Below are 23,068 nucleotides of genomic sequence, written 5' to 3' on the forward strand. Positions count from 1 at the left end.
GATTCCCAAGGAAGGACTATAGTAGTTCCAGATTGGTTGGTTAACTGTGGCCAATGGGTCACATAACATTAAAAACTTCTACAGTAACATTAGGATGGAAGTGGTGGAAAGAGAAGCTCCAAGAAGGGGGATGGTCAGCAAAGAACTGCAAGGAGTATTAGATTCCTGAGCATGAAGTAGAATGTAGAGAATGGTAGGGGATATGACTGGAAAAGAGACAGATTATGAAAAGTAATATGGAGTTTGAAGTGTAATCAATAAGGAATGGGGAATAGATCTGAAACGTTTTTAAGCAGGGAGAGAATGTGATAAGGTTTGCATTTTTAGATAACTTATTCAAGAAGCAGTGCAGAAGATGGTTTGGAAGAGAGGTAAGAACGAAGGTAAGGAGCCTGATTAGGAAGTTGCTGAAATACTCCTGAAAAAAATTAGAAGGAAATAAATAAATTAGGGCAAAATTGGTGATGGTGCAGGTGTAAAGGAATGATGAATGAATATGAGAGCTATTTGGGAGATAGAATCAGCAAAGCTTATTAACTTAATTAGATGTAGGAGGTTAGAAAAGAGACTCTGAGGTGACCTTTATGTTTTTTGTTTAGGAGACAAGGTAAAATACACCTACCCAGAGAGGGACAATAGGACTGTTGGGGGCCTGCCAAACTTGGAAGTGTATCCACTCTTGGGATTAGATCATACTTTGCTTTGTTTGGTATCAGTGAGACAGAAATTTCAGCATACCAAGAGAGAGCGAGCTCAGGCAAAGGGTTTCACGTGTCCTTTATTCACTATTGAATATAATGCCAAACGAGGTACCAATCAACCTTCTGTTTGAAGTGGGCATCTTCAGTTGCCTGAATTGTCTTGATTCCAGAAGATGACATTCCTTATGCAGGAATTGAAGGCATACTACAAAGGAGATTTTCCTAAAGCAGAGATCTGAGCATCTGGAAGAGCTGAAGAACTACCAAATGGCTATTCCAAGAGGCAGATAAAGTGTTTTTATCCCTCCCTCCCTCCTTTTTCTTTCCTTTCAATAGGCAGAAATCTGGGTGAAGTGCAGTTATAATTTCCTTTTGTCCTATTTCAGACACAAAAAGATATATACCTCCTTAATCTATGTATATACATTGATATAGATCTATATCTGTCTAGCCAGCTATCTAGCTAGCTAGTTAGCTGCTACAATCTAGTGGAATTTCCAAAGGGCCTTTAAGAAGAGGATATAGAAATTCATCCATTCATTTATTCGACAAAGATTTATTGAGAGCCTACTATGTGGCAGGTACCATTCTAAGCATTAGAGATACAGCAGTGAACAAAGTAGGCAAGAATCCCTGTCTTCATGAAGTTTCAATTCTAGTGATTCAACTTATTCTTCCTTGGTGCATATATGCAGCTTATTTTTCAGGAAAAGGTACAGAAGTCTTGGCTTGACTCACATAAAATGATCATAATCCAGTCATTTCATCTGTTTCTGTGAGAAGGTGAAATCATTATGTGACAATACCAGGGTCTCCCTTTGGGGATTTTTTTTTTTTTTTTTTTTTTTGAGACAGAGTGCAGTAGTGCCATCCCGGCTCACTGCAACCTCTGCCTCCTGGGTTCAAGTGATTCTCATGCCTCAGCCTCCCAAATAGCTGGGACCACAGATGTGAGCCACTATGCCTGGCTAATTTTTGTATTTTTAGTAGAGACAGGGTTTCACCATGTTGGCCAGGCTGGTCTTGAACTCCTGATCCGCCTGCCTCAGCCTCCCAAAGTGCTGAGATTACAGGCATGAGTCACTGTGCCAGGCCTCTCTTTGGGGAAATTTTTTTGGGAATCTACCCCCAAAAAGACAAATAACCCATTAGCATGGGAAAATATATTCAAGCATGGACAGGTTGAATTTGAACTGCTTGGGTGGCGTCCAAGTCAGGATGTTGAGTGGACAGTTGGACCAGTTTATCTAGATCTCAGGACGGCGGTCTGAGCTAGTAATATATATTTTAAAGTCATCCATGTGCAGGTAATAGAGCATGGAGAGTAGAACAAAAGAAATAGGCCAAAAGTGGAACTATGGGAGGGGGAAAACTAACATTTAATGGGTAGGTTGAAGGAGAAGAGTCCATGAAAGTTACATAAATAAAAAAGATAAAGAGGAAGGAAAAGAACAGAGAGTATATGTCTGGAATCAAGTGGAGTCGAAACTTTCAAGCAGACCCAAATGATAAATACTATCATATGTAGCAGTGAGGTCCAATAACAAACACTGAAAAGTGTCCATTGCATAGGGAAATTTGTCAGTAACTGGTGTTCTTAACAAAATAGCTTTTAGTGGAGAGGTAGAGGTTAAATCCCTATTACAGTGGTTGGAAAGTGAATGGGAAGTGAAGAAATAGAGGCAGTGAATGTAAGATAACCCTTCTCTGGGTGAGAAGGAAACATGATAGGGTAACAGGAGACACTTCTAGGAAACGGAAGGAGGCTCCAGGATCACAGGATAGTATGTCTTTTAAGAACGGAAGAGTCTTGAGTATGTTTACAGGCTGAGGAGAATAATGTAGTTGAGAGGGAGAGTTGTAAAGTACGTGAGATAGAAAGAAAAAGTGGGTAAGACCTGTACGGTGCTAGACGAGACAAAGATCAGGAGCTCAAATAGGAGATTTAGTCTATGTGAGACTGGAGGAATAAAGGTATAACATGGGAGCAGATGCAGATTGTAGGTGAGAAAAATTCCTGTTACCTGCAATTTTTTTAAGGAACATAGGTAATAAAGTCACCAGTTGGGTGGCAGATTTGCTGAGTGAAGGATGAGGTCATCTGTCATAGTAGAGAATGGTTAAAGTTTGGAGAAATAGCTGAGGGGAACTGGAGAAGGACTGACCATGAAAAAGGATTGCGAAGTAGTTCGGAGATGAGAAACTAAATCTGTGGCAACATCAATTTGCATTAAAAGGTCATAGTGATTTTCTTCAGAGGAGCTTGAATAGAAACAGTGAACAAAAGATGAAGATCTATAGCATACAGACACAAAGGGTTCAAGGGTCTGAAATTCTGAGAATTACTTCAATTCTGGAGACTCTTTTTTTTTTTTTTATTTTTTTGAGTCAGGGTCTGGCTGTCTTGCCCAGGATGGAGTGCACTGGAGCAACTGCAGTTCACTGCAACCTCTGTCTCCTGGGCTTATGTCGTCCTCCCACCTCAGCCTGCTGAGTAGCTAGGACTACAGGCACATGTCACCACACCCAGCTAATTTTTGTAATTTTTTTTTGTAGAGACTGGGTTTCTCTGCATTGCCCAGGCTGGTCTCGAGCTCAAGCAATCCACCTGCCTTGACCTCCCAAAGTGCTGGGATTACAGGAGTGAGCTACTGTGTCTAGCTGACCTTTTATGTTATATGTCAAGATGAAATCATCCAAGGAGCTTTCTCAGAAACTTCACTCAAAGTCTATTTCCAATCTCATACCCTCCCCCACAAATACATCTGTCAATTTGATTTCATTTATGTAAATTATTTATTAACTTGTCTTCCTGCATCATTAGATTATAAGCTCTTTGGGGCTGAAGCACTGTTTAATATTTCGGCTAGACTCCTAAACAAGTAATAGTACCTTGCCTCTGACAAAGACTCTCTCCTTGACCAAATTTGAGTTAGGCTCTTGTAAGACCTTCTTCTCAACTAAGCTCTGACCTTGGGCTCTGTCCTTGCCTTGCTTAGTTCAGTTTCAGCAAGAATCCTGCTGAGTCAGTTTAGTGGAAATTCCCTACCCTTGGTATCTGATCATTCTGGATATCTGATTAGATATCTCATCTCCCACCCCTGATATCTTATTACCCTGGTCTGCCTTTAGCAAGATTTCCATCAAGTTGGTTTAGCAAGAATACCCCTAGAATTAATGTTTCCTCTTAGTAATTTTCCATTAACTGATGCCTCCACTCTGCTCCTTGTTTATAAATTCCCACTTATAAATGTTACTCCCCCCTTGTTGGACTCAGAGTTAAGCCTCATCTCTCTCCTCTACTGTAAAACTCCATAACAATAATCCTCCTTGAATTAAGTCTTTCTTACCATCTTTAACAAGTATCATGAAAAAATTTTCTTTAACACCATATTTAGCAATCAGATATAGACCTTTTCCAAACTTTGGCGTGGCATACAAGGCATTTCACAATCTTTGCTCAGTCTACTTCTCTATATTCAACTCCATTACAACTTTACACTTCCCAGCCCATAAACACAGATAAAATAAGCATAAGTCACACTTTTCTACTTTTGCTGAATACGTCATGCACTTTCAAATTTTCTGGGCTTTTGAATATACCTTTTACTTTGCATGGGATATTTTTATCCCCTTTTGGCAAATTCCCACTCATCTATTGACACCTTCTTCTATGACTTTATTTATTCAAGGAAGATCTACTCTTGATTTACTAAGTGCATCTACTGTGCCAGCACAGAGTTCTGTTTTTGAAGAACTCACTGATTTGTAATTGTAAAGGTAAATGAAGGTGAATAAGGAAAAAAAAAAAAAAAAAAAAAAGAAATGAAAAGCAGGTGAATAAGGAGAAAGAGATTATTTTCTCCCCCTTAGTTCTTAATGTATCGCCTTGGGAGGCAGAGTGAACCTTTATCCTTTCTCTAACTTTTGGAATGTAGATAAATCTCTCCAGAGACCACAGAGAGACTACGCACACATATGTCCAAGGTCAAGGTCACATTTGTCTTTGAAATGCAAAGACATGTCTTCAAAGTTAATGTAGGAGCCCACTTCAAGGTGTAACCATTTGTCTTTCAGGAAGATGAGAGGTATCTTTGGGGAGGTAAGAAAAGTTTTATTATTCTGTTGGAAGAATTCAATTAACTAAACAAATAGCTGCCTCAATTCTCAAGTGGACTTTGTATCTGTTGTAATATATAAGTTGTGTAGAATTTCATTTTGAATTTGCAGTCTCTTGAAGGCTACTTATATGCGTGTACTCTGTTGTGCTTACTCAATAATAAATCAGCTTTCTTTTTTTTTTCCATGTTGACATAGAGAGTTCTGTTTGTTGTAGGAGTTTTTACCTTTCTATCGTAGTAAGGCAGATGCACTGATGTGGGCAAAGGAGATGAGATTTTATCTTGAAACCCCAGGAAAGATACTGAAGGAGTTTAAGTACAGCAGTGACACAGTTCTGTATCTAGAAAGGAACACAGAAGAATTAAAGATGATCAGCAGGATTTTATATACGTATTCCTCTATTCACTGTTAAAAAATGTGTGATATAATGTGATTAGTTCAATAAGTGAACAGAGAATGTAGGTTTTATGTGGCAAAATACAGGCTTTAGAAGATATAAGCAAATTTTGTAAAAAGTCTTTCCCCGTGAGTTACTGATGGTCATTAGAAAAGGCTGAACACTACGGAATTGTTTTCCTTTGAACCTGAAAGGCATGTCTGTTCCATATGGAAGGAAAGGTATGAGCTGTGTGAGAACTCTATCCAAGCTCATTGCTACATTTATACTTGTAATATATATTCCCTATGTTATGGTCCTCCACATTGGTTACAGCTTGTTGATGATCTCCAATCTGATACTTCTATTTAATTAGTTCTAGAGTGATTCACTCTTTTCCCCTTTCCAAATGTTCTTCTCTTTCTTCAGTCCTTTTTGGCTGATCTGTATAAAGTTTCATTTTAGTGTGACAGTCCATTTGAGCTCTCCTCTAGTGTTTCTTTTCTCTCTCTCTCTCTCTCTTTCTTTTTGGGACGGAGTCTCATTGTGTCACCCAGGATGGAGTGCAATGGTGCCATCTCGGCTTACTGCAACCTCCACCTCCCAGGTTCAAGTGATTCTACTGTCTCCGCTTCCCAAGTAGCTGGGATTACAGGCAAGTGCCACCACGCCTGGCTAATTTTTTTATTTTTAGTAGAGGAGGGGTTTCACCATGTTGGCCAGGCTAGTCTTGAACTCCTGACCTCAGGTGATCTGCCCACCTCGGCCTCCCAAAGTGTTGAGATGACAGGCGTGAGCCACCGCGCCCAGCCTGAGCTGAGATTCTTAACCTGTCTGAATCTGTTTCCTTATCAGTAAAATGGGGATAATTATAATACCTATAGAGTAGTTATGAGGATTAAATGGAAAAGTGCATGTAAAGCCCTTAACATACATAACTTACTGTGGCTCAGAGTAAGCACTTAGCAAAAATTGGAGTTATTTTTCAATAGATTCATTATCTATAATAAAGGAGAAAGTACAGATTTCCTAGCTTAACATTCAAAGTCCTCTAAGTTTCATTTTAGTGTGACAGTCCATTTGAGCTCTTGCCTCTATTTTTCTAGCCCTAGCTCCTTCCACGCCTCCTTAGGCACCCAGCTACAGATCAGTTTTTACCTTTTCTGAGACACATCTAGATCTATAAAGTGATTAGACATCTTTCCCAAAGGTTCACCTGGGTAAGAAATCTGCATAAACCCTCCAGTTAATGAACATGTAAATATCCAGTGATTCTTCCAAAACTACACTTTTTAATTTTAAAATATTGACACTGAGAATTGACATGTAGGCAATGGCTATGTACAAACTTGTGTGATATTCTAGGGACTTATTTACTTGATGTTTTTGAGATTAGGTTTAGAGTTTCTGTATTAAACTTAATACAATGTGTAAACATATTTACAAAATGTGCCCTGCTGGATGTTTATTTGGTAAAATATTTAAACATTTTAGAAAGTGTAAAAATAGCTACGCCATGTGTAAAAACTCTAAGAAGTCCTACGATAAGTGCCAGTGAAACATTAGTGGAGGGCCTGTAATCCCAGCTCTTTGGGAGGTGGAGGCGGGCTGATCACTTGAGGTCAAGAGTTTGAGACCAGCCTGGCCAACATGGTGAAACCCTGTCTCTACTAAAAATACAAAAATTAGCCAGGTGTGGTGGCTTGCACCCGTAGTCCCAGCTACTCAGGAGGCTGAGGCAGGAGAATCACTTGAACCCGGGAGGAGGAGGTTGCAGTTAGCCAAGATGGCGCCACTGCACACCAGCCTGGGCGACAGGGTGAGACTCTGTCTCAAAAACAAAAAATAAATAAAAATAAAAATAAAAAATAAATAAATAAATAAATAAATAAATAAAATTCTAGCTCAAGGAAACAGAGCTACTTGGTGGTGGAGCAGAAATTCAAATTTGGCTGTAATTTCAAAGCCCATTCTCTAAGCCACAAGGAAGTGAGATTAGCTTTTCATTTGATCACTGGTACAAGTATGAGAACAAATTGCAGAAAGACAAATCTAAAGGCAAAGAAACCAGAGTATGCTGTTGCAGTAGTAAATAACTGTTAGGCCCTATTAAGGGAGGTGACCCTTAACCACCTGAGTTATGCAGACCAGTGACATATCAGAGAAGTTATTTAGAAAATTACCCTGGCAGCCCTTGTGAAGGATGAATTGGAGGAGCCAAGGCAAATAAGTAGGCAAATAAAATAAAAGGCAAATAAAAGACAAATAAAAGGCAGCGAGACAAGTAGTGAGGTTGTTGGTACTGTCACTCTTAATTAACCGCAGAGGTGCCTGTCGAGGGGCTGAGAGACTGTCGTATCCCAAGTCCTCGGGCCTCTCGAATTGCAGAGCATCCTGGACCTCTCCTCACCCACCCTTACCTTCACGTCGCTCCTTCTAGGCCTTAGGAAGTGGGGTTTTGAGCACTTTCTAGGTCGCAGGCCTGCTGGTCTGAGCTCCGACAGCGGCGCCAGCGGTGGCAGCAGTCGCCGACAGGGGTGGGGCGCATGCGCACAGTTGCTAGGCAACGGCGGTCGGGCGCCGCGGCGGTAACCGCGCCGGGGCTGTGTGTGTAGGCAGCGGCGCCAGAGGAGGAGGAGCAGGAGGATGCAGATGCGACCGCGGCCCCAAGAGGGAGCCGCCGCTGCTCTGTGGCCAGGGGGGCCCAGGGACGGGAATCAGGCCTGGGGGTCGCGTTGCTGAGGGGACTGGGAACGGCGGTCACTCCAGAGGCTCAGGCCTTGTACCCCAGGAGGGTCCGGGCCGCTGGGCGAGCGCCTGCCCCCCATCGCCTCCCTTTGTCCCTCCACGTCGATGGTGGTGAAGTTGGCGGCGCCACGGAGCGCAAGGCACCAAGCTGTCTCCCTTGCACCCAGCTTCTCTCTGGCCCCGGCTCTTGGACACCTGCGCCGCCGCCTTCTCTCGCCCGCCGAGCCCACCCCCGGCGGCGGGCGGGGGAGGGGCTCCCCCCTGCAGGGGCTGCGTCGAGCAGGGCGACGACCGGGACCATAGGAGAGTAGGGGTGAGTAGTGGCACCGCACTCGCTCGGTTCTAGGGCGCCTTTCCGGCCTCCGGGGCCCCGGGAGGCGAGCGAATCGCTGCTTTCGCCTGCAGAAGCTTCTGACGCCTCTCCCACATCTGCTCGCGGCTCTCTATTCCCTTCGAGGTAGTTTTCCTTCTCATAGCCACCACTTTTTGGTCTCAACCCTGGCGTCCAGGAATGCGGGGTGGGTGCTTAAGGCCTGGCTTTGCTTCTTAGATGCCATAGATGCTGATAATTCTACGTACAGTCACGCAGTCTGGTTCCTGATTCGTGGACAGACTCTCCCAGTGCTGAGCTCGCCCCTTTCCCCTTGCTTTGGCTCTCGCTCTCAGGAGGCTCAGCCTGACCGCGGGCTTCTCAGGAGCCCATTCCCCGGGCTGCTGCCACTCCATGCCTCAAGGCTTGAACAGATAGCTGGAGTGGCCCCTTACTTTTCAGTGTTGTTGCTACTCGTGTGCTGAGAGCTCCCGAAAGCCTTGTGCCTGGCTTCTGACTCCTGACATGTACGTTAGGAAGATAGTACTTATATTAAATAATAAAAACAATAAAACAAACACACACTCCACTAGACTTCTAAAATGCCATCAAACTTGAGAAGTAGGCAGAATGGCTGATTGATAATAAGGGAAACTGGTTTTACAAACTACTTTTCATCGAGAATGGCATACTTCTTTTTTATTATAAATATGATGATGAAACCTAAAATATCCCAAATAAAAGCGAGGATGAGTTGTGATATATCTGTTCTTCCTGAGGTAGCCTGCAGTTGAAGATAATTCTGTGAGCAGACAATAAAAGATGGGTTCTTTTCCCTCCCTATTGGTTTTTAAGCCATTTCAGGTTTCTTTTATCTGATAAGACGTGGCGAGAAAGAAGCGTAATAATGGAAAAGCTAAATTTTCCTTTCTTTGTAAACGCTTTTGAGCTAAAGATTTTTTAAAAGGATATATAGATGCCATTTATGATTAAATGTATTGGATGAATCTGTCAAGACTGCAAACTTTGTTAGTTTGGGGTAAAATGCTTTGCTTTGGGAGCTTTCATGTTGTTTGAGGTTCTTTGGGGGTATAGTTTGAATTAAAGCACAATATAATTCTAGTACCCCTGCAAAATAATCTTGGACCTCGGAGAGTATTGTTTGTTTTGTGCGTTAGCAAGCTGACATGCTTCTAGTTGCTAGAGTCCAAAGACAATTTTTTTTTGTTTTGTTTTGGAAAAGCTTTTGATGAATTTAAGTCTGAATTATTTGGAATAATAGTGTATCATATGAATACTTGCTCTTCACCTTCAAATACTTAGAGGACCTGGCAGTAATTTGAATCCAATCTAGTATTCCATTGAAATGAGTATGGCTATGAAGGTGCCACATACTCTAAAAGCATTTACCTAGGGTGTCATAAACACATTATAAAATAAAATTGATGGCTTATTTTGCAAATGCTATCAAAACACTTGATCAGTGAACTCTTTTTTTTTTTTTAAGTGACTTTTAACAAGTTTTTATTTTCTAGCTTCTAATGAATGCCTACTACTATACCAGGTATTGTGGAGAATAGAAGAGAAATAGCAGTTTACCAGTTGGGTAAATTGCTTACCCATTAGAAAAAGGAAAATACATATATGAGACATCATGGTCAACAATTGGAACATAGAGTCATGTTGAATAAGGACTAAAAGAGTTACGAGTAAAGGGAGATTACTGTAGGCTGGATTTGTCTGAGAAAGCTTTGTAGAGAAAGTCATACTTGATTTGGCTCTTAATAGAAGTATACGCTTTCTTAGAAGGGGGAAGAGTTCAGCATAGCATGAGCTAAGGCACTTGATTTTCTAATCCTTGTGCATATTTTCTCCTAGATAAACCTAAAGGAGAAGAGGACTGTCAGTGGCAATTAACTTCTTTGTAGTGGGCATAATTTTCTATGATAAACTATATACTAAATTAACAAATTAAATATAATTTCACAGATATACATGCTATAGAAATCAGGCTTTAAAATAATCATCCTATTACCTGAGGCAATTGAGAATGTTTTCTAAGCAGATGTAGGTAGAGTGTTAAGTTCACATGTTTTTGTAACCTGTATATTTTTTTACTGTCCACTAAGAGACGGTTATATTCTGAGTGTTTCATACAACACTGGTCTGATTAGTACAGCCTTAAATTATTAATATGCTCCAAAGACTATTTCTTGATAAATTAAATTAGGGAAATTTTATATGCAACATTCATTTTGATCCATTAGTATATGGTAACTTAGTTTTTAGTACTATATTTAGTACTGCTATTGCTTTCATTTTCTGAAAACAAAGGGAGGGGTACATCAGAATCCCACAAATTGATGTCAGTCAAAGTTCTAATATCATGTTATTAATAATGTATGTATTAATAATTGACAACTAACATCAATGTTTAAACTGCAATTACAAACCTCTGCAAAGCTTATTTTGGTACATTTCTAATATCCTTTTGCTATATTGAAAATTAGTCAGATGACTAATTGTCTCCTAGGTTTTAGTCAGCCATTGTAAGTTGGCATTTACACATAGAAAAATAACAAAATATGGAGTTATTCCATCCATAGAGAGGTATGTCTCCTAACATAAATTCACATATTAGAATTCCAAATATAAAGAATTCACAGATTTACTCTCAGGAGCAATATACTCAAACTTGAAATTTTTGAGGATTTATACACCTTCTGTACCTTTTATTTGGTATCTTTTGCTGCCAGCAATAGTCTTCTCTGATTAAAGTTGACTTTAATTCACAGTAGCAAATAGTTTCTAGGCTCAACAAATATAATTGTTATTTTGAATATCCTCTACTTAGAATATCAGCTATTAAATAAACAGGTTATTAGAGAACAGAATGGCCTATGTGGACACAGTCAGCAAACAGCTATGATTATTGTTGGAAATTAACCAGTTAACAGATAACAAAATGTATTCAGAAGGCATTGGAGTAAATCATTTTTGCTAAGTTAGTATTGTACATTTCTGGTCTTATGACAGTATCAAAGGGATGATCTTTGGAAAGAGGAGGGAAACTGCCAAGAAATTAAAATTACCTTGTATGTCAAATTGTAAGTACTGTGGTGATTTAAGGCAGGTACATACTTTAGTTAAATTGCTAGGGCTCAGTGGTGGCAGCATGTAAAATAGGGTAAAGAACTGTCAGTTTCTGTTAAGTAAAATAGGCTCATTCTCAATATTTTTACCTAATGACTGAGTCTGGAGGTAGCACAGTATTACATTAAGTACCACTGATGCATCCAGAAGTTATAATTTTCCTTAAGTATGTGGTTTTAAAAGAATTATATTCTAAAGTATGATCTTTATTATATCATTGGACTAAAAGTTTTCCCAGCTGAGCACACATCTCTCAATTGTATGATGGAAGTTTGTGAGATAAATGACTTTTTGCCAGCGATTATTTTTAAGAGCAAGTTTTCCTGGAACATAACATTTTTTACTAAGTGAAAGATACCTATAGCCACTTCAATGTAGGAAAAAAAAGTGGAGACTAGAATTCCTTCTTAAAGTGTGCTATCCACAAAGAAAATACAACAAAAACCTTCATATATAAGTTGTAAACTAATATCCGCAGGAACTGTCTCATACACAGTTATCATTCTCTCAATATCATATCTTATGAATTGTTAATCCCCTTTAGACTCTTGGTATCTAAAAGTTCCCCTGTAGTCTGACTCATTCTTCTTTTCCTATTGACAAGTGCACCACTGGGATTTGACAGAAAGATTAACTCTGTTACTGACAGTATTCTACTGTAATAAGTTTTTTGTAACAATTTTTAAAATGCAATAAATATTAACTGAAACCTGAAATTGAATTTTGACACGATTAATAATGTGAAAATGGATATATTTCTAAAATAATATTCACTTAAAGCCATTGTACAGTAAGTTTTAATATCACTATAACCTTTCACTGCCTCAAATTACATAACTCCTCATTATGCTCACTTTTCTGTACCTCACTTCTACTTTTCCTAACTACTGTGGATATTGGTTTGTTCTCACTGTCACTCTTCACCTGCTTCTTTGGCCCTTAAATTAGTTTCACAAAAGATATCTATCTTTTTATAAAGTTATTTAGGAAAGATTTTCTGTGATTGTCTAAAAAGCCAAACCCAGACTGGATAAACTGCATTTAAAACTGGGTGATTTGACTGGAAGTGGTATTGAGAGGAAGAATTGCCCAGGTTCGTTTAAAATACTGTGACTAAATCAGGCAATTTTTGAATCACTAGGTTTTTATTTCAAAAATAATTTATTTTCTTTACCCTAGGAAGTAAAAAGTCAGAAGAGATTGGGTCCTTCTGGAATAAAAGTAGGGATCCTTTCATTTGGATTGTTTCAGATTTCCTCATTGCGTTTTTACCATCTAAACTTTACGTAGTTATACTTAGGAACTTTTTCATTTTAGAATAATGAAGAATATCTTCTCTATTCTTCCAGACTGTCTTATTACTACTGCTTTGTATTTATGTAGCATCTTTTATCAGATGAATTCAAATAGTTATTTTTTATTATGTGACATTTCTTACCATCTTTTTGGGATTAATTTTATTTTTCTTTCAAATTGAATACTAGTTGACATATTGGGGTGTGACCTAAGTAATAAGTTTGATTCCACAGGTCGTATATAAGCCAGTCTCATTACTTTTAAGTTGCTCCTTGTCCTTTTCAGGGCTGGGTGTATATTATATACTAATATATGTAATGGTTCTTGCTGAGTTTAATCTTTAAACGTGCACATAGATCCTTATATTCTATTTCTCTTCCTGCATACTTTTAGGACTATCATTATTAACTTTTTTTTTTTTTTTTGCTTATTATCAATAGATTTAATCTTGGATTATGTAGTTGTTGCTGCCAAATTGGTTCAGATACCTGTGAGTCTGTAGAAACAAGGAAAAAAGATAGGGGTATGAGAAAAATGAGTCTTAGATTTTATATGTTTCAAATTTTTCTTAATTTGCAATAATTTAGGGAGAACAAGTCTAAAATGGGCGAAGTTTTGAATTTTAGAATTTTTTTATGAACTGTAGTTTTTATGGTTTTCTTGTACATATATTAACCAGGATTAGATCAAGATCCCTTAGGGATCTTGATTTAATAAATATATGAGAGTGATTTATAGTTAGTGTATCGTTAGTGTATCAATGGATTACATGTAAAGAGATATTTCTAAAGTACTTAAAGGTGCTTGGAAGCATTGTTTAGTTTTTTTGTTTTGTTTTGGGAGGGGGAAGTTGAGACAGGGTGTCACTCTGTTCCCCAGGCTGGAGTGCAGTGCCATGATCTCGGCTCATGGAAACTTCCGCCTCCCTGGCTCAAGAGATCCTCCCACCTCAGCCTCCTGAGCAGCTGGAATTACAGGTGTGTGCCACCACGCCCGGCTAGTTTTTCTATTTTCAGTAGAGACCGGGTTTCACTATGTTGCCTAGACCGATTTTGAACTCCTGAGCTCAAGTGATCCACCCACCTCGGCCTCCAAAAGTGCTGGGATTACAGACGTGAGCCATCGTGCCTGGCCACATTTGTTCTTTTAAGTAGTTTTAATATCCTTTCTACTATCTTGTTTTTAAATTTGTTTAGTAAATTCTTTATGCAAAAGTAACCCTAAAGTCACTTTAATTTCAGCTCCTTTCTGAATTATTACAAATTCTGAATCAGTGGGGTCCAGATTACAGTACAACAAAATTTCATTATTTCAGGCCCCACTAACCAAAAACTTGTTATAGGCTAGATATATATATAGTAGTCATGCTAAAAATGAATTACACTCTACAGGAGAAGCAGCCAGAGTCCTACAAGAGGTTAGGCAGTATTGGAGCTTCTTTACTGGGTATCTGCATATGATACTGAATTAAAATAAGTTACAAGAATGGAGGAACATCTAAGTTTTGTGTATTTAAAAAATCTTCTAAGTGCTGTATTGCTAATCAGAGCCATTAATTGTATTGGGCTGTTTACAAGAAAAGGGATTTGAACATCACTTAGTGTAAGCAAAATTGAGGCAGGCTGTGGTAAACTGCTTTCAGATGTTTTAAAAACTGTAGTACCAATATTATCTGCAAGTAAATTCTGTGCACTTACAAACTCTTCCTATGAATTCATCAGAGTAAGAAAGTAAAGTGTGCATTAAAAGTTACACTTAGTAGTCTTTGTTGATGGTGTTGCTGCAGCTCTTAAAGTAGTAAAACTTCAGGATCTTCTTCTTCCCCATTTCTGAAATAATAATCATATAATGAGTGCATGCATATTGGTACTGGTTTGTTCTATTTATGTTATGATGCAAGAAGCACTAAGATCCAGCATTTCTGATGTTCTGAGATGAAATTCTTCTGACAATAAACTGGAACTTCTGGTCTGGCTAACTTGTTAAAGTTACAAGGTTAACTTGTTAAAGACTTGAACTATGAATGTCTTCTTTTGAGAAATGGCTGTTCATATCCTTTGCCCACTTTTTGATGGGGTTGTTTGTTTTTTTCTTGTAAATTTGTTTGAGTTCTTTGTAGGTTCTGGATATTAGCCCTTTGTCAGATGAGTAGATTGCAAAAATTTTCTCCCATTCTGTAGGTTGCCTGTTCACTGTGATGGTAGTTTCTTTTGCTGTGCAGAAGCTCTTTAGTTTAATTAGATCCACACAGACACATGAAAAAATGCTCATCATCACTGGCCATCAGAGAAATGCAAATCAAAACCACAATGAGATACCATCTCACACCAGTTAGAATGGCGATCATTAAAAAGTCAGGAAACAACAGGTGCTGGAGAGGATGTGGAGAAATAGGAACACTTTTACACTGTTGGTGGGATTGTAAACTAGTTCAACCATTATGGAAAACAGTATGGCGATTCCTCAAGGATCTAGAACTAGATGTACCATATGACCCAGCCATCCCATTACTGGGGATATACCCAAAGGATTATAAATTATGCTGCTATAAAGACACATGCACACGTATGTTTATTGCAGCACTATTCACAATAGCAAAGACTTGGAATCAACCCAAATGTCCATCAGTGACAGATTGGATTAAGAAAATGTGGCACGTATACACCATGGAATACTATGCAGCCATCAAAAAGGATGAGTTTGCGTCCTTTGTAGGGACATGGATGCAGCTGGAAACCATCATTCTTAGCAAACTATCACAAGAACAGAAAACCAAACACCGCATGTTCTCACTCATAGGTGGGAACTGAACAATGAGATCACTTGGACTCAGGAAGGGGAACATCACACACTGGGGCCTATCACGGGGAGGAGGGAGGGGGGAGGGATTGCATTGGGAGTTATACCTGATGTAAATGACGAGTTGATGGGTGCAGCACAGCAACATGGCACAAGTATACATATGTAACAAACCTGCACGTTATGCACATGTACCCTACAACTTAAAGTATAATAATAATAAATAAATTAAAAAAAAAAAAGAGTTGAGTGAGACAAAAAAAAAAAAAGACTTGAACTAGGGTGAAGCAGTCCATAGAGCACAACTACACCTAATACTAGAGTTGCTAGAGGCATGTTATTTACTATTTATGCTCTTTTTTCTTCCATCGATAAACCATTTTTTTTTCTTTTTTATTATACTTTAAGTTCTAGGGTACATGTGCACAATGTGCAGGTTTGTTACATATGTATACTTGTGCCATGTTGGTGTGCTGCACCCATCAACTCGTCAACACCCATCAACTCGTCATTTACATCAGGTATAACTCCCAATGCCATCCCTCCCCCATCCTCCTTCCCCATAATAGGCCCCGGTGTGTGATGTTCCCCTTCCCAAGTCCAAGTAATCTCATTGTTCAATTCCCACCTATGAGTGAGAACATGCAGTGTTTGGTTTTCTGTTCTTGCGATAGTTTGCTGAGAATGATGGTTTCCAGCTGCATCCATGTCCCTACAAGGACACGAACTCATCCTTTTATGCCTACATAGTATTCCATGGTGTATATGTGCCACATTTTCTTAATCCAGTCTGTCACTGATGGACATTTGGGTTGATTCCAAGTCTTTGCTATTGTGAATAGTGCCGCAATAAACATACGTGTGCATGTGTCTTTATAGCAGCATGATTTATAATCCTTTGGGTATATCCCCAATAATGGGATGCCTGGGTCATATGGTATTTCTAGTTCTAGATCCTTGAGGAATTGCCATACTGTTTTCCACCATGGTTGAACCAGTTTACAGTCCCACCAACAGTGTAAAATTGTTCCTATTTCTCCACATCCTCTCCAGCACCAGTTGTTTCCTGACTTTTTAATGATTGCCATTCTGACTGGTGTGAAATGGTATCTCATTGTGGTTTTGATTTGCATTTCTCTGATGGCCAGTGATGACGAGCATTTTTTCATGTGCCTGTTGGCTGTATGCATGTCTTCTTTTGAGAAGTGTCTATTCATATCCTTTGCCCACTTTTTGATGGGGTGGTTTGTTTTTTTCTTGTAAATTTGTTTGAGTTCTTTGTAGGTTCTGGATATTAGCCCTTTGTCAGATGAGTAGATTGCAAAAATTTTCTCCCATTCTGTAGGTTGCCTGTTCACTGTGATGGTAGTTTCTTTTGCTGTGCAGAAGCTCTTTAGTTTAATGAGATCCCATTTGTCAATTTTGGCTTTTGTTGCCATTGCTTTTGATGTTTTAGACATGAAGTCCTTGCCCATGCCTATGTCCTGAATGGTATTACCTAGGTTTTCTTCTAGGGTTTTTATGGTTTTAGGTCTAACATTTAAGTCTCCAATCGATCTTGAATTAATTTTCATATAAGGAATAAGGAAAGGACCCAGTTTCAGCTTTCTACTTATGGCTAGCCAATTTTCCCAGCACCATTTATTAAATGGGGAATCCTTTCCCCATTTTTTGTTTTTCTCAGATTTGTCAAAGATCAGATGACTGTAGATGTGTGGTATTATTTCTGAGGACTCTGTTCTGTTCCATTGGTCTATATCTCTGTTTTGGTACCAGTACCATGCTGTTTTGGTTACTGGAGCCTTGTAGTATAGTTTGAAGTCAGGTAGCGTGACTTTATTCTTTTGGCTTAGGATTGTCTTGGCAATGCATGCTCTTTTTTAGTTCCATATGAACTTTAAAGCAGTTTTTTCCAATTCTGTGAAGAAAGTCATTGGTAGCTTGATGGGAATGGCATTGAATCTATAAATTACCTTGGGCAGTATGGCCATTTTCTTGATATTGATTCTTCCTATCCATGAGCATAGAATGTTCTTCCATTTGTTTGTGTCCTCTTTTATTCCGTTGAGCAGTGGTTTGTAGTTCTCCTTGAAGAGGTCCTTTAGATCCCTTGTAAGTTGGATTCCTAGGTATTTTATTCTCTTTGAAGCAATTGTGAATGGAAGTTCATTCATGATTTGGCTCTCTGTTTGTCTGTTACCAGTATATAAGAATGCTTGTGATTTTTGCACATCCATTTTGTATCCTGAGACTTTGCTGAAGTTGCTTATCAGCGTCAGGAGATTTTGGGCTGAGACGATGGGGTTTTCTAAATTATACAATCATGTCATCTGCAAACAGAGACAATTTGACTTCTTCTTTTCCTAAATGAATACACATTATTTCTTTCTCTTGTCTGATTGCCCTGGCCAGTGCTTCCAACACTATGTTGAATAGGAGTGGTGAGAGTTTTTAGCATGAAGGGCTGTTGAATTTGTCAAAGGCATTTTCTGCATCTATTGAGATAATCATGTGGTTTTTGTCTTTGGTTCTGTTTATATGCTGGATTACGTTTATTGATTTGCATATGTTGAACCAGCCTTGCATCCCAGGGATGAAGCCCACTTGATCATGGTGGATAAGCTTTTTGATGTGCTGCTGGATTCAGTTTGCCAGTATTTTATTGAACATTTTTACATGGATGTTCATTAGGGATATTGATCTAAAATTCTCTTTTCTTGTGGTGTGTCTGCCAGGCTTTGGTATCAGGATGATGTTGGCCTCATAAAATGAGTTAGGGAGGATTCCCTCTTTTTCTATTGATTGGAATAGTTTCAGAAGGAATGGTACCAGCTCCTTCTTGTACCTCCAGTAGAATTTGGCTGTGAATCCGTCTGGTCCTGGACTTTTTTTGGTTGGTAGGCTATTAATTATTGCCTCAATTTCAGAGCCTGCTATTGGTCTATTCGGGGATTCAACTTCTTCCTGGTTTAGTCTTGGGAGAGTGTAAGTGTCCAGGAAATTATCCATTTCTTCTAGGTTTTCTAGTTTTTTTGCGTAGAGGTGTTTATAGTATTCTCTGATGGTAGTTTGTATTTCTGTGGGGTCGGTGGTGATATCCCCTTTAGCATTTTTTATTACGTCTATTTGATTCATCTCTCTTTTCTTCTTTTTTTAAATTTTATTTATTTATTTATTTTCTCTTCTTTTTATTTATTTATTTATTACTATTATTATACTTTAAGTTCTAGGGTACATGTGCATAATATGCAGGTTTGTTACATATGTATACTTGTGCCATGTTGGTGTGCTGCACCCCTCAACTCGTCAGCACCCATCAACTCGTCATTTACATCAGGTATAACTCCCAATACAATCCCTCCTCCCTCCCCCCTCCCCATGATAGGCCCCGGTGTGTGATGTTCCCCTTCCCGAGTCCAAGTGATCTCATTGTTCAGTTCCCACCCTTGAGTGAGAACATGCGGTGTTTGGTTTTCTGTTCTTGTGATAGTTTGCTAAGAATGATGGTTTACAGCTGTATCCATGTCCCTACAAAGGACACCAACTCATCCTTTTTTATGGCTGCATAGTATTCCATGGTGTATATATGCCACATTTTCTTAATCCAGTCTGTCACTGATGGACATTTGGGTTGATTCCAAGTCTTTGCTATTGTGAATAGTGCCGCAATAAACATACGTGTGCATGTGTCTTTATAGCAGCATGATTTATAGTCCTTTGGGTATATCCCCAGTAATGGGATGGCTGGGTCATATGGTACATCTATTAGTCTTGCTAGCAGTCTATCAATTTTGTTGATCATTTCAAAAAACCAGCTCCTGGATTCATTGATTTTTTGAGGGTTTTTTGTGTCTCTATCTCCTTCAGTTCGGCTCTGATCTTAGTTATTTCTTGCCTTCTGCTAGCTTTTGAATGTGTTTGTTCTTGCTTCTCTAGTTCTTTTAATTGTGATGTTAGGATGTCAATTTTAGATCTTTCCTGCTTTCTTTTGTGGGCATTTAGTGCTATAAATTTCCCTCTACACACTGCTTTAAATGTGTCTGAGAGATTCTGGAACGTTGTATCTTTGTTCTCATTGGTTTCAAAGAGCATCTTTATTTCTACCTTCATTTCGTTATGTACCCAGTAGTCATTCAGGAGTAGTTTTTTCAGTTTCCATGTAGTTGAGCGGTTTTGATTGATTTTCTTAGTCCTGAGTTCTAGTTTGATTTCACTGTGGTCTGAGAGACAGTTTATTATAATTTCTGCTCTTGTACATTTGCTGAGGAGTGCTTTACTTCCAACTATGTGGTCAATTTTGGAATGAGTGCGATGTGGTGCTGAGAAGAATGTATATTCTGTTGATTTGGGGTGGAGAGTTCTATAGATGTCTATTAGGTCTGCTTGCTGCAGAGTTTTGTTCAATTCCTGGATATCCTTGTTAACTTTCTGTCTCGTTGATCTGTCCAATGTTGACAGTCGGGTGTTGAAGTCTCCCATTATTATTGTATGGGAGTCTAAGTCTCTTTGTAGGTCTGTAAGGACTTGCTTTATGAATCTGGGTGCTCCTGTATTGGGTACATATATATTTAGGATAGTTAGCTCTTTCTGTTGAATTGATCCCTTTACCATTATGTAATGGGCTTCTTTGTCTCTTTTGATCTTTGATGATTTAAAGTCTGTTTTATCAGAGACTAGGATTGCAACCCCTGCTTTTTATTTATTTTCCATTTGCTTAGTAGATCTTCCTCCATCCCTTTATTTTGAGCCTATGTGTGTCTCTGCATCTGAGATGGGTCTCCTGAATACAGCAAACTGATGGGTCTTGACTCTTTATCCGATTTGCCAGTCTGTGTACATAATAAATGTGTACCTCAAACTAGCTTAAAGTAAAGAAGCATTTATGTTAAGTACAAGAGGAAAAAGAAAGAGCAGAAAGTGTAGTCTAGGTACATGAGAGACTCCAACTAAGTTGAGGAGCTGTCCATAGCTAATGGAATTTTCCTCCCTCTTTCTCTTCTCCTTCACCACCCCTGGGGCTGTAGGGTCATCTGTTTATCTCTGTTTCTTTCAGTGTATGTACTTCATTATTCTCACTTCCTCAGCACACAGCCAAACCTGGTTTATTCAAGAGATCCCAAGTTTACATATTCTGAATTCAGGCAATCAGAAGAGACTCAGTATCTCCGAATTCCAATTCCCAATTCTGATTGACACAGGTTGGGCTATATGTCCAGCCAGGATCTGATTATCCATGGCTAGAAGGGCAAGATCATGTCATATAAATATGGTTATAAATATGGTTATTAAGCCCCCACCCTAAGTGAAGGGACAATCAATTCCCAGAGAAGGGAAGATTGTGGGCTAAACAGAATCTCAGGTAGTGTCTACCACTAAGTGTAAACTGTGGTGCATGGAATAAACTATATGAAGACACATGTATGTTGCTTAAAAAAAAGCAAAATAGAGCACATTTGCCATATGTTTTTCTTCATTCATAGAACAATAATGAACATTAGAGATCATATTATGTACCCTCCTCATTTTAAGGAGAATCAAATTGAGGCCTAGAGATAATTAATAAAAATATAAAAACTTATCTAAGCTTTTATATATAAATTTATATATATATAATTATATACATTAACACAAAATATTAATAGAAAACTGTGAGTATAATCTGAACCTTGTGGTTTCTAGTTTTTCCTAGATACTGGCATCTCATTAACCAGAGTATCTGATAAAATGTTAACACACTTTAAAGAAGTCTCATAAAATATGCAGCAATGTTTGATAGATATTTTTGTCTAACCAAAGTAAATAAAGAGGTGAAGCAAAACCATTTCCCCATATCAATACGGCAAAACCGAAATAATATCAGAAGCCCATACATAATATCTGATTTTTCAAAAATAAAATCTTAAAAGATATATAAAAACAAAAGATTTGAATAACAAATAATTAATTTGATTATATAATATGAATTTGCTACACTTAAAGAAGCAATGATATAAATATGATATCTTGGCTACTGGGAAACCTAGATTGTAATCAAATCAGTTTTTCTCTTTTGATCTATATATTCATTCAACATTTATTGAGTGTTGCTACATGCACAGCCCTGTTTTAGGCACTAGGGAAACAGTGGTAAACAGAACAAAGTCCCTACATTCATGAGGTTTGCAATCTAGAGGATGATACATACAGTGAATAAACAAATAATACCTAATATATAACAGCAGATAATGATAAGAGCTATAAGGCTGATAAAACAAGATAAGGAAATAAGGAGCAATAGATGATGCTATTCTAGATACAGTGGTCAAGAAAGGGTATCTGATGAGGTGACATTAAGCAAAGACCTGAATGAAGCAAGGGCGTAGGACATGTGAATATCTGGAAGAAGAACATTTCAGACAGAAAGAATAGAATATGCAAAAGCCCTGAGGTGGGAGCCTGCTTGGTATGTTCAATGAATAGCAAGGAGGCTAATGTATCCAGAATGTAGAGAGTGTGTGAGACAGTGGGATAAAATAAGGCCAGAGATGTATTCAGAGGCCAAAACATATAGACTTTTGTAGGATAAAATAGGAATTTGGGATTTTATTCCATGTGATGGGAAGGCATTGAAAAATCGAGAGAGGGTGATTTGATTTGATTTATATGTAAAGAGAGAATATTAACTTGATTCGATTTACATGTAAAGAAAATATTCTGGCTTCCACATGGAAAGAGCAAGAGAATAAGCAGGGAGACCAATTAAAGAGGATGTTACAGTAACCCAGGTGAGAGAAAATGGTTGGATTAGGGTAGTAGTAGTGGGGAAGTGAAAATTAGTCAGATTATGAAGATACACACACACACACAAATATGTACAGTCACAGCTCACAGATATTGCAGGTTCAGTTTCAGACGACCACAATAAAGTGAATATCACAATAAAGCGAGTCATGCACATTTTCGGTTTCCTAGTACATATAAAAGTTATATTTATGGCCAGGAGTGGTAGCTCACACCTGTAATTCCAGCACTTTGGGACGCTGAGGTGGGAGGATTGCTTGAGCTCAGGAGTTTGATACCAGGGTGGGCATCATAGCAAGACCTCATCCCTACTTAAAAGTTATGTTTATACTATACAACAGTCTCTTAAGTATGCAATAGCACTATGTCTAAAAAGTCTTAATTATTTTAATTAAGAAATACTTTCTTACTAAATAAAATGCCAAGAATCACTTGAGCTGTCGGTGAGTTGTAATCCTTTTGCTGGTGGAGGACTTTTCCTTGTTGTAGGTAGCTGCTGACTGATCAGGGTGGTGGTTCCTGAAGGTGGGAGTGACTACATCATTTTCTTAAAATAAGACAAAAAAGGAAGTTTTTTGCATCAATAGACTTTGTTTCACAAGAGGTTTATCTGTAGCATCTGATGCTGCTTGACAACATTTTACTCACTGTAGAACTTCTTTCAAAATTAGAGTCAGTCCTATCAAATCCTACTGCTACTTTATCAACCAAGTTGATGTAATATTCTTAATTCTTTGTAGTTGCTTCCATAGTGTTCCTAGCATTTTCTCCAGCAGTAGATTC

The 23,068-nt window shown here is 38.5% G+C and overlaps 2 protein-coding genes across 5 annotated transcripts in view; one reads left to right on the plus strand and one right to left on the minus strand.

The window, feature by feature from the left end:
• ZC4H2 (zinc finger C4H2-type containing) overlaps positions 1–7,732 on the minus strand; it is a 119,907-nt gene extending 112,175 nt beyond the window's left edge. Inside the window, exons 1-2 of the mRNA XM_015127581.3 lie at positions 7,620–7,732; positions 5,048–5,163 (exon numbers count right to left, since the gene is read on the minus strand). The gene's annotated coding sequence lies outside the window, so the exon portion shown is untranslated. The remainder of the gene's footprint in view (positions 1–5,047; positions 5,164–7,619) is intronic.
• A 117-nt stretch (positions 7,733–7,849) lies between these two features.
• The window catches only part of ZC3H12B (zinc finger CCCH-type containing 12B), a 425,024-nt gene continuing 409,805 nt past the window's right edge, over positions 7,850–23,068 (plus strand). For all 4 annotated transcript variants that reach the window (XM_015127587.3, XM_077989675.1, XM_015127585.3 and 1 more), the window contains exon 1: positions 7,850–8,260. The gene's annotated coding sequence lies outside the window, so the exon portion shown is untranslated. The remainder of the gene's footprint in view (positions 8,261–23,068) is intronic.

Source organism: Macaca mulatta, chromosome X (assembly GCF_049350105.2).
Source record: "Macaca mulatta isolate MMU2019108-1 chromosome X, T2T-MMU8v2.0, whole genome shotgun sequence".
NCBI classification, from domain to species: Eukaryota; Metazoa; Chordata; class Mammalia; order Primates; family Cercopithecidae; genus Macaca; species Macaca mulatta.